The sequence below is a fragment of the Malania oleifera genome, chromosome 11 (assembly GCF_029873635.1).
Source record: "Malania oleifera isolate guangnan ecotype guangnan chromosome 11, ASM2987363v1, whole genome shotgun sequence".
NCBI classification, from domain to species: Eukaryota; Viridiplantae; Streptophyta; class Magnoliopsida; order Santalales; family Ximeniaceae; genus Malania; species Malania oleifera.
In genome coordinates this window covers 47,820,498-47,836,695 of record NC_080427.1, presented here as the reverse complement: position 1 = coordinate 47,836,695, position 16,198 = coordinate 47,820,498, and positions in this window count along the sequence as shown.

Here is a 16,198-nt window from a genome sequence, read left to right as displayed (position 1 = left end):
TAGTAGTACAGTCTACTCTGCAGGAAAGAATTAAAGCCGCCCAGAAAGAAGACCCAGAATTAGCAGAGGTGTAGATAGAATACAGAGTGGGCAGGGGGAGGAGTTTAGTATTGCAGATGACAAAGCTTTGCGGTTCCATACTAGACTATGTGTTCCTGCAGAAACTGAGATCAGGAAGACTATTCTAGAGGAGGCTGACAGATCTTTGTATACGGTTCATCCCGGGAGTACGAAGATGTACAGAGATTTGCAAAATTCGTACTAGTGGAGTGGTATGAAGAGAGAGATCGTCGAGTATGTAGCCCAGTGTTTGACGTGCCAGTAGGTAAAGGCTAAGCACTAGAGGCCGGCAGTGCAGTTACAGCCATTATTTATCCCAGAGTGGAAGTGAGATCATATATCTATGGACTTTGTGTCAGGATTGTCGATGGAATTACATGGCCAGAATGCCATCTGGGTGATTGTTGACCATTTGACAAAGACCGCCCACTTTATACCTATTAAGATCAGCTATTCCCTTAGCCGTTAAGTGGAGATTTACATTTAGAAGATAGTCCATTCTCATGGGGTGTTAGTATCAATTGTGTCAGATCGAGACTCACGATTTAAGTCACGATTTTGGAGGAGTTTACAAGAGGCTCTTGGGTCTCAGTTATTGTTTAGCATGACATTCCAGCCTCAGTCAGATGGGCTCACTGAGAGGACGATACAGATATTAGAGGATATGCTTCGTGCATGCGTATTGGACCTTGGGGGTAGTTGGACTCAGTTCATGCCATTGGTAGAGTTTGCGTATAATAACAGTTATCAGTCTAGCATTGGCATGGCACCATTTTAGGCTCTATACGATAAGAGATGTCAATCTCCGTTGTTTTGGGATGAGGTGGGTGAGCAGCGAGTTGTGGGGCCAAAGCTTGTGCAGCAAGCGTGTGATAAGGTTCGGCTCATTAGGTACAGGATCAGTGCAGCTCAGAATCGACAAAAGAGTTATGTCGACCATCGTCGTAGGAAATTAGAGTTTAACGTGGGGGACCATGTGTTTTTGAAGATAGCTCTAATGAAAGGGGTTATACGATTTGGGAAGAAGGGTAAGCTTAGTCCTAGGTTTATCGGTCCATTTGAGATTTTTGATAAAGTGGTACCGGTAGCCTATAGACTAGCTTTGCCACCTGTGTTATCCAAGATCCACGACGTATTCTATGTCGCTATGTTGAGGAAATACGTCCCAGATCCTTCTCATATCATCAGTTATGATGAGTTGAAGCTTAGTGATTCACTGGGGTATGAGGAGATACCAGTTTAGATTCTGGATAGGAAAGTACAGGAGCTACGTAACAAGAAGATTCCTCAGGTAAAAGTTTTGTGGAGGAATCTTGCGGTAGAAGAAGCTTCTTGGGAGTCCAAGGAACAGATGAAGCAGAAGTATCCACATATATTCCAAGAGGATTGATTAGATGAAATGTAAGTAGTTAGGTAGTTTCTTTTGCAGGTACATGTAATGGTATAATTAGCATAGTATTTTAGTTCTGGGGGACGTTTTCTTTTGTACATGTAATCTTCTAGGACTTGGAATGTAACCACGGTATTCCTCCGCCATAAATGAGGGTAGGTAAAAAATGAGTAGACCTTTTTCCCTTATTAAAAGACGACGAGATATGTAAACAGTAAATTTCGAGGACAAAATTTTTATAAGGAGGGGAGGATGTAACGACCCAAATTTAGAATGGTATTTAAACAATAAAAGAAAAGGGAAATGGAAGTTGGGAAAGAAGGGAAGCTACCAAGCTTCGTCGACAAACACAGGGCTTCGTCGAAGAAGGCTTAAGAGAATTCGTCGACGAACATAGGGCTTTGTCGACGAGAAAATGCCGAAAGGGGTTCTGAGGCAGCCTGAATTTCATCGACGAATACAGGGTCTCGTCGAGGAAATTTGTGAAGGACTCGTAGACGAAGAACGAGCTCGTCGACGAAATTCCCTATTTTATATATACGAAAATCCAAATTTTTAAAGCTTCTTTAAGAAGGTAACTCTCTCTCTCTCTCTCTCTCTCTCTCTCTCTCTCTCTCTCTTCATTTTTGGGCTATTTTTAAGCCGGATTGACGATCCGAAGTCACCACGACACTCCTGGCGCATAGTAGGCAATACCACTAAGCTGGCGATATATACTGGAGTATCACTCTCTACCAACTCTATACCGAATCTCTCCAGATCCATAATAATCGGATGCTGGATCTCCATAGCTACTAACACTGGGCTCGCGGTCTTCCTGCTCAACGCATCAGCTACCACATTTGCTTTCTCGGGGTGGTAACTGATAGTACAATCAAAATCTTTAATTAACTCTGTGATGACCCAAAAATATATATATATGATTAAAGTACAATAATAATAAAATAATAAAAATAGTCATTAAGTTAATATCAATACAGAAGTGTTTTTCTGTAGGATCCTTGATTCCATGTTTGATGCCTAAGAAAGACCTTGTCTTAGCGAGTGCTCAGAGACCATTGCGGCTCAGTCGCTCCCTGGAGGTCGGCCTGGTCAAAATGGAATTTCATAGGATAAACAGGATAGATACTGTTTGTATACGTAAATAAGTATATATACATAAAATAGTGTTTTGACAGACATAATTTGTAGAAATACATAATAAGATGATAATAATATAGGTATCATATGTGGGGCCCACAAGACTATGTGGGGTCCATATGAGTCCCGGAGCCACAAGACACTGTTTATATACGTAAATGAGTACATAAAACAATGTTTTAACTGATATAACTTGAAGAAATATATGATAAAATAATAATAATATAGGTATCCTATGCGGGCCCACAAGATTGTGTGGGGCCCACATGAGTCCCGAAACCGTATGAAGGTTTTCACAAGTCTCAAAACTATGCAGGATGCATAAAATCGTATAAGAGTTATTGGAATTACGTACGATCCATTTGGGTCTCAAAATTGTGTGGGGCCCACAAGACCATGTGGGGCCCACATGAGTTTTTAAAATTTAAATTTAATTCTTGTTCAAAAATAAAATAAAATAAAATAAATACTAAATATAGTTTAAAATTAATAACAATGATAATAATAATGATTAAGAAAAATAATAAAATAATAAAATAATAAAATAATTAGTTAGGTAATGGATTAATTAATAAGGTAAGTAATTAATTAAAAATTTATTTAGTGAGAATGGTGGCAAGCACTCCCAAATGGCCTCCACTCAAGTTTAAAATTAATAACAATGATAATAATAATGATAATAATGATTAAGAAAAATAATAAAATAATTAGTTAGGTAATGGATTAATTAATTAGGTAAGTAATTAATTAAAAATTTATTTAGTGGGAATGGTGGCAAGCACTCCCAAATAGCCTCCACTCAACCCATACCTTGCCCATCTCTTGCCCATTCTTTAATTTTTAAAAAATTATAATTTCACCCATCTCCCCATACTTTTATAAATTCCATTTCTTCTTCAAAATTTTCCTATAAATAGGGAGCTCTCAACCTTCATTTTTCACAACAATTTTCTAAGGAAGAGAAGGATTAGTGAGTGAAAGAATTTGTGGTGGAGTGAGAATTTTGAGTAAGTTCTCACTCACCCACTCTTTCCGATCTCATGTCTTAAAGATAGTTATTGCGTTCGTAGCACACGGTAAAAGAAGAAGGTAAGTAAATTTTGATTATGTTAGTTTCTTTTTATTTTAAATTCATACCCGAGTTTATTTTGTACGTAAATTTTAATTATGTTACTTAGTTCCACAAAATTTCCATAAGTTTATTTTTACGCATATTTAATTATACCAGTTCTATCTTTAATATACTTGCATCTATTTGTGGGTTAAGAAATGTTCCAATCCCCTCGGGTAAATTTTCAGCATTTCTTTCTATTCAAAAATAAAATTATATATATATTTTTAACACAAAAATTGTGTGGCATGAGTTTATTTCTACGTTACATTTTTTTTATGTAAATATGAGTAAAGATGAGATTTTCACGATATTATTTTAAATTGCATAAATGATAATAAGATGATTTTCAAACCCCTTATGGCAACGAAAGTTCAAAGTTACAGATGCTCGGTACCGCAGCTTAAAGTTTATACGGATCAGAGTGCACCCACACTGTTTACAGAGTGGTTATTTATGTTAGTGGATTTCTCCTGAGTGCACACCTGGTTTAAGTCCAGGACTTAATAAGGAAAATCTCACTTAAAGTTTACGTACGTTGATTTAGTTTGGTCGGCCAGCCAGCTAAGTCCAGTCTTCGGACCGCACAACCCAGTCATGGGGGTAAACATGACTTACGGCAAACAGGCCTAAGGGTGGTTTTGATAATATATGTTTATACATATTTAATTACGTGTACAAAGTTACTGATAATTTGAAGGAAAAGTGTAAGTTTACGTGAAAATGATCATTTTGGTACTTAAATGACGATCTAAGGAATCACGTATAAGGAAAAGTATATGTATGTTTATCATTAAATATTTTTACAGTTTTAAAGTTAAAAGTTTAATTTAGCAGTTATAGTATATGATTGTAAAAATTTACTGTCGAAATTGATGACAAAAGTTTTATGCAGAAATCTTTAAATTTATGTTTATTCTAAAAGAAATCTTGAAATTATAGTATTAAATATTATTTTACGAAATTCTTTAAAAGCTCATTTTGGCCACACACTAATAATAATCTTATTTACTTACTGAGCGTCGTCTCACCCCAATCATATTTTATTTCAGATAACTCTGAAGGACATGTCGGAAATCAGGCTTAGCAAGCATGCGGGTGGGGATTAGAAAAATAAAGATTAATTAGAAATATAGTATGATTTCAGATATTTACGTTTGTGTAATTTTCTTCTTTTGAAATAAGTGATTGTAACATGAATAATTAGCGCTCTGGTTTGAATAAAATTGAGTTTATTTTGCTTCCGCTGTAAATTAGTAGTAAAAAGTTAATATCCCAGGCCCCTCGGGGTCGGGGTGTTACATTTGGTATCAGAGCAAATAGGTTATAGGTTCTGTAGACTTTAAAGAAATAATTTTACCAGAGCATAGGATATAGGTTCTGTATAATCTATATATAAATTTTATCAGAGCATAGGTATAAAATATGATTTGGGTAGGATTGGGTAGTTTAGAATATTTATTTTAGTTTGTTATATTATTATACGTTAATAATAGATTTATGATTTTAAAATAACATTTGATTATTATTTAAGAATGAATCCTAAAGATAGTAACATTGGAGGAAATGAGATTTACGTAAAGGCTCCCAAGGATAGGTAATAATTATAAATTCTCTGAGAAAAATAATAGTATTATTGAAGACACGTTAATTAATTTAAATATGTTATTTATGTTTGTAGAAACACGTACCCATATTAATGATTTATAATTAATTGTCAAATGCATTAATAATTTAAATTTTTTTTTTATATATAAATATGATAATAATATCTGAGATTTAATTATTTTCACTGTTGTTATTTTCACTAAATATATAAGAAATAACCCATTAGACCCTACTGAATTTAGAAGTGCTACACATACAAATAGATATGAGCAAACGGTTTATTATGAAATCTGAATTTACCCAAAATATCTTTGCATGTATAAGTTGGATATGAATATGTATTTTTTGTTTACATCACATATTCAGTTATCAACAGAACATTCAAGCTTAATTTAGGAAAATATATTTTAGCAAAATCTTTAATTTTAATTTTGTATTAATTTATAAGGAATTAAATATAATTTAAATATTATATATATTTAAATTCAATATATATATAATCCCTTAGCATGTGCAAGTTAAATATATCTATTTTTCTTTTCATTACATATTCAATTTCCATCAAGTATCCAAGTTTAATTTAGGAGTACAAATTTTGATGAAACCTTTAATTTTGTATAAATTTATAAAAGTTAATACAACTTAAAATTTTCTATATAAAAATATATATATATATATTTTTTAATGAAAGCAATATAAAAATTTACTAATTTCCTTCAAATAACTAACCAATGTCAAATCATCAATCGGCTAAACATGCCCAACATTTATTTGATCTAATAATAATAATAATAATAATACTAATGTTAATGGAATATATATATATATAAGGGGTACTCTTGTAGTTATATATAAAAAAAAAAAAAAAGGGGGCCTCATGGGTGGAAATCATCGGCTATAGCTCACTTACCCCCGAAGCAAAGTCAGGGCATGAGACCACTTGGGCGTAGTGGGGACTCGAACCCGCGATCACATGGATGCACGGCCGGTTCCTTACCACTAGGCCACCCACCCAAGTGGTGATCTAAGGATGAAATTAATTATAGTTAAAGCATTAATAAAGATGTAAAAACATAAAAAGAACCTAGAGTTTGCAAATTTTGCAATACGTGTCACTCGCTCAATTTCCGCGACACATGTCGCTATCTCTCGATTTGTGCAAAATGCGTTGATTGATATCCATGACACGTGTCGCCCTCTCTTGATTCTCGTGACACATATCGTTCTCTCTCGATTTGTGCAAAATGCGTTGCTCGATATCCGTGACACACGTCGCTCTCTCTCGATTTCCACAACACGCGGTCATCCCCTTATAAAAAGGGTACGCCCTCCTCGAACTCTAAGCATCACAGTTTTCTATCATCTTGAACAATCACATTTCGGTTTGTAGTGATTAGCTCTTCCCAACTTGTCTCTTAGTTATCTCATTACTCGAAAATGTTGCCAAATCACCCAACTCCCGAAGTTGCTGAGAGCAGCACTAGATCGTTGATTCAAAGATGGAAACCCGGTAAGGCACAGCTGGAGATTCTAGAGGAGGTCTTCCACAACAGTCAAGGGGAACTCCCTTCAGTGGAGCAGACTATCTTGCTTGCAGCACAACTCCGACGGTATGGTCCAATCGAGCCGAAAAATATACGCTTTTGGTTTGAGAACCGTAGGCGTAGGCGGAGATCAGTTGGAGAAGCCACTATCTCAACTACTGCCCCAACAATTCTCCATATTACCTCCTCCGCCACTACCGACCCAAGTAGTGCCCCTACCATTCTTCCAACCCTCTTCCCTATCGAGAATATTCCGGCTGTGAAACTTACAACTAATATCTCACCAATGAGCCATATCCCTTACAATGGCAATATCGCAGTCACCACACTAAGGGTTTCGGATAATGCTGGCCTACTTCACCATTTCAAGCAAACCCGATTCGCAATGAGACTCATATATGGGCCACCAATAACTCGGGAAGAGAGCAGCTCTTCCTCCTTCGCCGAACAAATGGGCGTCCTCTCCCTTTTTCCGACCCAAGCCGGCGACATTATAAGAGGTCAACTCTGCCAAGAAAGAACCCAAGCGGTTAACAGTGACACCGCTAGTACTGCGATAGATGTTGACGTTGATCTATACACATCCTCATAGACCCGTCCTTCTTCTTTACGAACAGTACTGGAGCTCCCCATGGAGATACACTAGGTTGTATGAAGCCCTTATCAAGTAAATCCTGCAACTGATCTTTCAATTCTCCTAACTCTGCTAGCGTCATTCGGTACGGTGCTTTAGAAATCGGCACTATACCTGGAAGTAGATCAATAGGGAAATCAACCTCACGATCGAGCGGCAAACTCAGTAATTCACCTGGGAACACATCCATAAATCCTTGTACCATAGGCGTATTGATAAGTTTCAATTCATTTTCTGACATTTCTTTCACAAAAGCGACGAATCCCAGGCAGCCATTCTGGAGCAGTCTCCTCGCCTGAACAGCTGAGACCATCTGAGGTAAAGATTGCACTCGCGACCCTGTAAATCTGAATTCTGATTTCCCTGGAGGTCTGAATATCACTTCCTTAGCACAAAAATCTATAATAGCAGAATTAACTGCTAGCTAATCCATGCCGAAGATGATATCAAACCTATAATAACCCTGAATTTTGCACAGAATTCGTCGACGAATATAGGGGATTCGTCGACGAGTGCATAAGGAAATTCATTGATGAATACAAGGTTTCTTCCACGAATTTAATGAAGGACTCGTCAACAAGGTAACGTGCCTCGTCAGCGAATTTTGCTCTATAAATAGTGGAAAACCCAGATTTTTACCCATTTCTAGCGCTCCTCTCTCCCTCCTCTCACTCTCTACGTCTCTCTCTCACTTCTCTCTTCATTTCCGGGCCTATTCCTTATTGGATCGAAGATCTGAGGCTACCACGACAATCCTAGTGAAGTTCTTTGCAAGTCTACCGGAACTGATCATTGGAAAAGTCAGTTTGGATTTCATCCCAATCTCAGGATAAGGCATTATATTTAGTATTTGTCTTTCTCTCAGTTATAAGAAATGTTGTACGTAAGAAAATACTGATATTTTGTTCTAGGGATTGTGTTTTCAGGATGTTAAGTTAGGAAACCTGTGGGTATAAAGCCAGAATTTTATAGAGACTTTTCAAAGTTAAGGTAAGGGAAATATGTTATGCTAGGAGTTTGCATAATGCTATTAGAGATTTCAAAGATACATATTTATACCAGTTTATTATATAGTATTTACAGAATATGAATTTAAATGCTTGTGTGGCCTGAGTAGATTTTCACGTGATAAAGAATTTATACAGCTTTTATAATGTATCATACTATACTGAATGCACAGAGATTATACAGAGAAATTTACATGCATATACAACTTTTATACGAATAGTTTCATGATGCAGATATATACATATACATGTATACAGTTTTACTCAGATCAGTATATATATTACAGTTTTATACAGAACAATATGTACAATGTTATAGCATGTCATGTTTTTCCTATTACCATAACATACAGAGTACATAGATAGAATATACAGATAGATATACAGAGGTAGCATCAAGATGCTATAGATACAGTATACAGAGATTGCAATATTTACAGTACATAAAGATAACGTTATGATAATTTTGGGGAACATGATGAAAACAGTAAAAGCGTATATATGTATATATATATATATATATATATATATATATATATATATATATATAGTATCAGATCCCTGTGAGAAGATTATAGACAGATACAGTTACAGAGCACGGTACCGTTGCTATATACAGATAGAGTGAACCACATATTTCAGATAATGTGTGGATATCGTCTAACAGTGCTCGGAGTGGATGCAGCTCCCCAGTATGCTGGGTTGAGGGGGCTGGTTAGACGAGGTAGCTGTAGTGACCTACTTAATTAACTGATTTTTTTTTCCACTGTAATAATTATCATACTCTAATACCATAACGATATCCTAAGCAGCGAGAAGCATAATCATATAAACAAAACCTAAACCATTACATACAATATCAGAGTTCTAAAATGTTTTGCAATATATACAACATAGCTGTATCCCCAAAATGCCCTCAACTAGCTAGGGCAATACAAAAATGCTCCCAAAAATGATACTCACTCTCTGTCAGGGCACTACTGAAGCCCTTCTATTTACGAGCCTGATCTGCTCGCCTACCTGGATCACCTGAAAAATATATCAACATTGGGATAAGCCAACACTCAATAAGAGAAAATATGTTATTACTAGTGTGTGGCAAATGAGCTACTATATATCATGAAATCTGTTTCATATAAACATGAATAACTGAGTACAAAAGTATAGTACAAGTAATAAAACACACCACCCCTTTTCCCTATTGCTTAACATATCAGTATTATGGTTATAATTCAAAATACTTCTAGTGTATAAAGTAGGATCCCTGTTTCTGTAAATCAATACGTAGGTAATAATAACTGAAACTGTTCCCTGTGGCTATCTGTGTCATGACATGGCCCTCATGACGAGGTTGTGCGGCCCGTAGGCTGGATTTACCCTAGCTGGCCAACCAAGAATAAATTGCTGAGCTCCGTCAGTCGACCTGCCCACCTCAACCCATATCTGGATGGGGAGCCTAACCTCTTCAAGGGCCTAGGTGGTCAACCGTATCACGTATATCTGAATAGGTGGTTGCACTCATATAGTAACATAGTATCTGTAGTAACAGTACCGTGCTCTGTAGCTGCAAGTCCAACAGGGTCTGATATCGTATAATATATTTCTATATACATGTCTATCTGATTTACCATGATTCTGAAGTACTGAATTAATCATGATACTGCATCACGTACTGAAATCTAAATAATCATAACATGGAACTGCATATTCGTAATACTGAAATTCCTATTATCATGGTATTGAAATTCATAAGATCACGGTACTGAAATATCATAAAATCATGGTATTGAAATTCGTATAATCATGGTACTGAAATGCGTATAATCATAATGCTGAAATTCGTAAAATCATGAAACTAAATTCATAACATATTCCCGTACCATATACATAATCATAAGCCACACTATACTAAAATACGTAATTTTCATAAATAAATAAACTGCCTAATATTTAAAACTTTCCTAACATAGCATATTTCCCTTACCTTAACTTTGAAAAGCCCCTACTGTACTCTAGCTCGATACCCGCAGGGCCTCCTACAAAACACCCTGAAACCAATATTTGTCAGAACTAAACATCAGTATTTTTCTACCTGTATCATTTCCTATAACTACCACAAGGCCAAAAGGAGACTAAAAGGCCTTACCCTGAATTTGGGATGATTTCCAACTCCGATTTCCAGACGATCCGCTCTGGTAGAAGCGTAGAGCACTCCGCCAAAAGCATCATGATAGCTTCAGATCGTCGATCCGGTGACTGGTGGGGCTGGAAATGAAGAGATATGGGAAAGAGAGTCGTAGGAGAGAGAGAGGAGAGAGAGAGCGGCGAGAGAAAATGAGAAATATCTCGGTTTCCTGCCTTTTATAGGGCCAGGTTCGTCGACAAGCCCTTCACAAAATTCGTCGACAACGCCCTGTGGTCGTCGACGAAATTCAAAGCAGCCCGAACCGCCTCTCGGTATTTTCTTGTCGACGAAGCCCTGTGTTCGTCGACGAAATTATGAAGACCTTCGTCGACGAGACCTTGTGTTCATCAACGAAGCTGAGCAATTTCCTTGAAATTATTATTATTTAATATTATCTCCAAAATGCAATGTCGTTGACGAACGCGGAGCGTTCGTCAACGAAGTCTACGTCCTCCTTCTGTTTCTAGTTCTATTTTCTCTCCCTCTTATTATTATTAACCTGCTATTATTCGGGTCACTACAGTAGCAGCCAGTCCCGCGCTTAGGAGTAGATGCAGTTTGGCCGGACTGAGGTAGTATAGAGTATGATGACTTATCTAGAGGGCCGACCAGGTTAAGTCCCGCCTACGGGCCGCACAACCTTGTCATAAGAGGTCAAATCATAACGTATAGAGTCTGGGGGATAAAGCACAGTTATGTATACGTATACAGTTTTTACAGTATATAATAAGTATAGTATGGTATTATCAGTATGAAAAGTAGAAAATACAGATGATACAGTATATTTTAAATTGTGAAAGAAAGATATGCTTTATAGATTATTCATTTCATTACAGTTTAGTTACTATTTAAAAGTACTCTTAACTTAGTTGGCACACACTAGTAATAGCATATTTCCACTTACTGAGCGTCGACTCACCCCATTAATTTAACATTTTTTAGGTGAGCCAGTTAGGCGAGCAGATCAGGCTCGCGGATAGAGAGAGTGTTGATTACCCTAGTTATAGGGTAAGTTTTTGACAGAGTTGTGTATATTTTTTTGGATAGATGATGCTGGAGGGGTTAGTCTTGTATGGCTATGGTGAATATACACTGGATTTTGGTATTGTATAGTATATATATGTGAATAGTTGTATGATTTATGTTCCCGTTGCTTAGGTATGGATATATACACATGAATAAAAATAAAAAAAATGGACAGAATTTGAGGACATTACAAAACCCGTGCATATCCAACACCATTAAATCAGCAAATAGAATCCTCCCTTGAACATCAACTGGACAACCACAGAGTACCCTACTACATCTTACCGTTGACCCAGTCGGTGTAGCCACTAACAGTTCAACATCTAATGATTGCATTTTCGCCCCACATAATTTAACACACCTCAAGGACACAAACGAGTGTGTGGCACTAGAACCAAAAAGTGCAGTAACTTTAAATAAAAACATATTAACCGTACCTGTCACCACGTCGCCGGCTGCCTCAGCATCACCAGGCGTCAAAGCGAAAACCCTAGATGGGACCATATTCCTCTACTGGCCTCCACGTGGCGCCTGATAACCTCCTCAAACGGGTTTAGGAGCAGAAGTAGCACTGATCTGAGCCTGACAATCCCTCATCACATGCCCTGGCTCCCCACATCAATAGCAAACCCCTCATCCAGCACGACACTCCCCGAGGTGCCTCTTCCCACAGGTCGGGCAAACTGGAGGTGGCTGTACAGCTTGAAAACCTCGATTCCCGATCTCTTGCCTCCGGTCTCTGTAATAACCACCCCTATTCCATTAACCATGTCCAACCCCCTGCTGGGAACCAGAAAGTGTGGATCTCTTCTTCTGCCTCTGCTCCTCAGCCTCCAACCGCTCCCCAATCTCCGTTGTAGTGGCTCTATCCACTAGCTCAGTAAAATCCTGCAACTTCAATATCGATACCTGCTTGTAATTTCCCTCCTCAGACCTCTCTCAAACTATCGTACCTTCTTCACCTCATTTAGAATAATGTACGGGGCGAAGCGGGATAGCTCGATGAACCTCTGTCCCTGCTTCAGATTCAGGAACTTCTCAATCTTAGCCTCCCTAGACGAGGCTGGGAAATACCTATCAAAGAATATTTCTTTAAACCGCTCCCACGTCATTTCCACAGGAACAGTCCTCTGCTGCTCAAATAATCTCACCGCCGACCACCATCTTTCGGCCTCTCCAGTCAGTTTATATGTGGCAAAAAGTACCCTCTGCTCCTCTTAACACTGCAGTACTACAAATATTTTCTCTATCTCATGCACCCAATTTTCAGCGACTACAGGATTTTTCCCTCCTGAGAAAGCTTGAGGATTCATCTTTATGAACTTCTCTATTAAGCTACTATGGCCTGTCGATGGACCACCATGTTCCTTCAAACTCCTACCAATTTCTGACATAACCTGTTGTGCCACGCTATGTAAAACGGCATCTGAATCACTACCCGCAGCGCCTGAGGGTCCAGCACCCTCACTCCCACTAGCGTGGGCACTATTGCCACCAGGGTCCATCATGAAAGACAATTAACTTAACTCAGTACCCCCTTCTCTATACATATCACTCAACTTACATAGTACATTCTCCTAATTAATTCATCTCTCCTTATCTTAATTCAAGGCTCGATCTTGCAACCTAGATACCCAACCCGATGATAGTTTACCATGAATTTCCTGAAATCGTCACCTCAGGAAAATCACCAAACCACCATGAAATCCTGCATCTAGACTACAAAGCCATACCTCGAATTCTCTTATCCTATACTCTGGTATTATTACAGCTGCACTCTAGAGTCTACAGAACCTAGTATCCTAGGCTCTAATACCAAATTGTAACGACCTCAATTTCTTAATGTAAAATGTAGCATAATAAATAGAAAATCAACTTGAACCCGTAGATAGCGGGGATAGCCTGACATAAATAGCGAAAACCTAAGCAGAAGTAAAAATAAAATCTCAATCATCCAACCATAAGACATAATACCAGAGTTTACTACATTATCAAAATATTGTATATATATACAATCTCCAAAAAGTCAAAATAACACTAAGATCATACAACAAAAATCTTTTGATCCTAGTTCAACGCTTACCCTTCTAGTAAGGAAGCTAAACCCACTCAACGGCGGCCCTGACCCGCCAGTCCCTCTGGATTTCCTAAAAATCATTTAATATTCAGGGGTGAGACATTTCTCAGTAAGGGAAAATAAATTAAATACAGTTGTGTGGCAACATGAATATATATAATGCAGTTATACATATACAATACATTTCATATATCAATTGACTTTCTCCTTCTGTTATTGTTTCTATTTCCCTTCCTCTTTATTATTTTAATTCCATTTTTATTCGAGTTGTCATAGAAAATCTATACTAAATTGAGTGATTAGCACACATTAGAACATTGAGCATATTTACACATCATTCGTGCTTGCAATATTGATTGAGTTGTATTGGTGCACACATCTACTTGTTTAGAAGTGAATTTTCGTGTACACATTTTATACATATTGGTTGCATTCCAGGTGCGGGCGTGAAGAGGGAGATTAGCCCTGTGGAATAGTCCTGGACTGGCTTAGACCCGGTTAGGAAAGTTAGGTGCACCATCCTGTTAAGGTGTGTTGGTTGAGGTTAGCCCATTGAATTGACCTGATTTGTATAGATGCCGCTCCATCCGTTTAAGTGAGCATTATAGTAGTAATCCTTGTACTGGTGTGGCCAAGACGGGGATATAGGCACTGTTGGCCGAACCCCGATAACATATCGTGCGTGTTCTTTACATTTTCGATTTTTACTTTTACTGCACGTGTATGTTTATTTGTCGATTGCGTAAACTAACCCTAGGTTGTATTGCACTATTAATAAAACCAGTTAACCTAGGCGATAAATGTTAAATACCCAATTCACCCCCCTGCCCCTCTTGGGGTTGCACTAAATCTAACAAATAGTGGATATTACGCAAAGGTTTTGGGGACAAAGATACATTGTCGAATTGTGTAAATTCGTCTTTCATCTTCTTTCTTTTGATTTTCTCTATTTTTTGTATTTGCTCTATGTGTTCATAATCTTATGATGTAATTTTACAATAGCTTGCATGCATAGGCAAAAATAGAATAAATTGGGGGTGTTGAAATGCAATAAAAAAGCCTTTCAAGAAATTAAAACAATTTATTTGCAAGAATAATTGGTTGGTTAAAAAGAACTGCCATTTTTTTTAAATAAAAAAACTAGTAAAAAACCTTTTTCTAATAATATTAATTAAAATGAGAATAAATATTTAGTGAATATTTTTAAAATTAATTTTCTTTATCCCCTATTATGGTCCTCGCATATTGATTTTTTCGACATTATTAAACTATTTCGTTTTATGTTAAGACTTCATCAAGTGACATGATAAGATTAAAATCTAAAGATATAAGATTCTAGCAAATGTAAAAACTTTAGAATCGAAAAGTTTTTAAATAGTGGAACTTGTAAAATAATACATCAACTAAACTTCACATTAGCAATGTTTAAATTTCGGTTAAAAGTTTAAGGTACCTAATAAAATATTTATTCCTAAGTTCTAGATATAATTTCTTTTTTTTTGCAAAATATTACTATTTATGTCCAAATACAGAACCCTTACTCCAATTTAGAAGTTATCAATTAGGATTTCTATCAAAACAAACTCAGAAATAATCCAATAGTTTATCTATTAATATAACCAAATATAGCACTCATATGCTCAACTAAATGACGAAAAAAAAAATGTCATCTGCATCATTGACACGACAAATATTTCATATGCTTATCATGTTGTAGTGCTTGTTATGTCATACGCAATCACAATTATCACGTTGTAGTGGTTGCTATGTCATAAGCTCTTAAAAATTAAGTAATAAATTAATTAATTCCTTTAAAAGGTAAATTTTATGAATAATTGTAGTTTGACATCAACCTCAAACCCACATTCGTAAATTACATCTTTCTACTCCTTGAGTCCTAATAGCTATCTCGCGATCAAGTACAGATTGCACGAATAGCCACTTAACACTATCTATTTTCAAGAATAACTGATTCGGCGGGTGAGTTGTTACGCACTGCGAAGCATATTTCAAAATGACCTAGTGAATAAATATTTAGTGAATTTTTTTAAAATTAATATTTTCTATCCCCTATTATGTTCCTCGCATCTTGACTTTTTTGGCATTATTAAACTATTTCATTTTACATTAAGACTTCATCAAGTAACATGACAACATTAAAATCTAAAAATATAAGATTCTAACAAATGTGCATTCTAAAAAATTCTTTCTATTTAACCTGTAAGATTGGAATAAATGTTCTTTGAGTAAATGTAAAAATAAAATAGTGAATTAAACTAATTATACTTTCCGTATGTAAGAATGGAAAGGTTGAAGAGAATGAAATTGAATTTATTACTTGATTTTGTCATGCTTCCCATTTGAAGATTGACCAAATAGAAAAATTGATTAAGGAGGCTCATTCCAACTCGTTCTG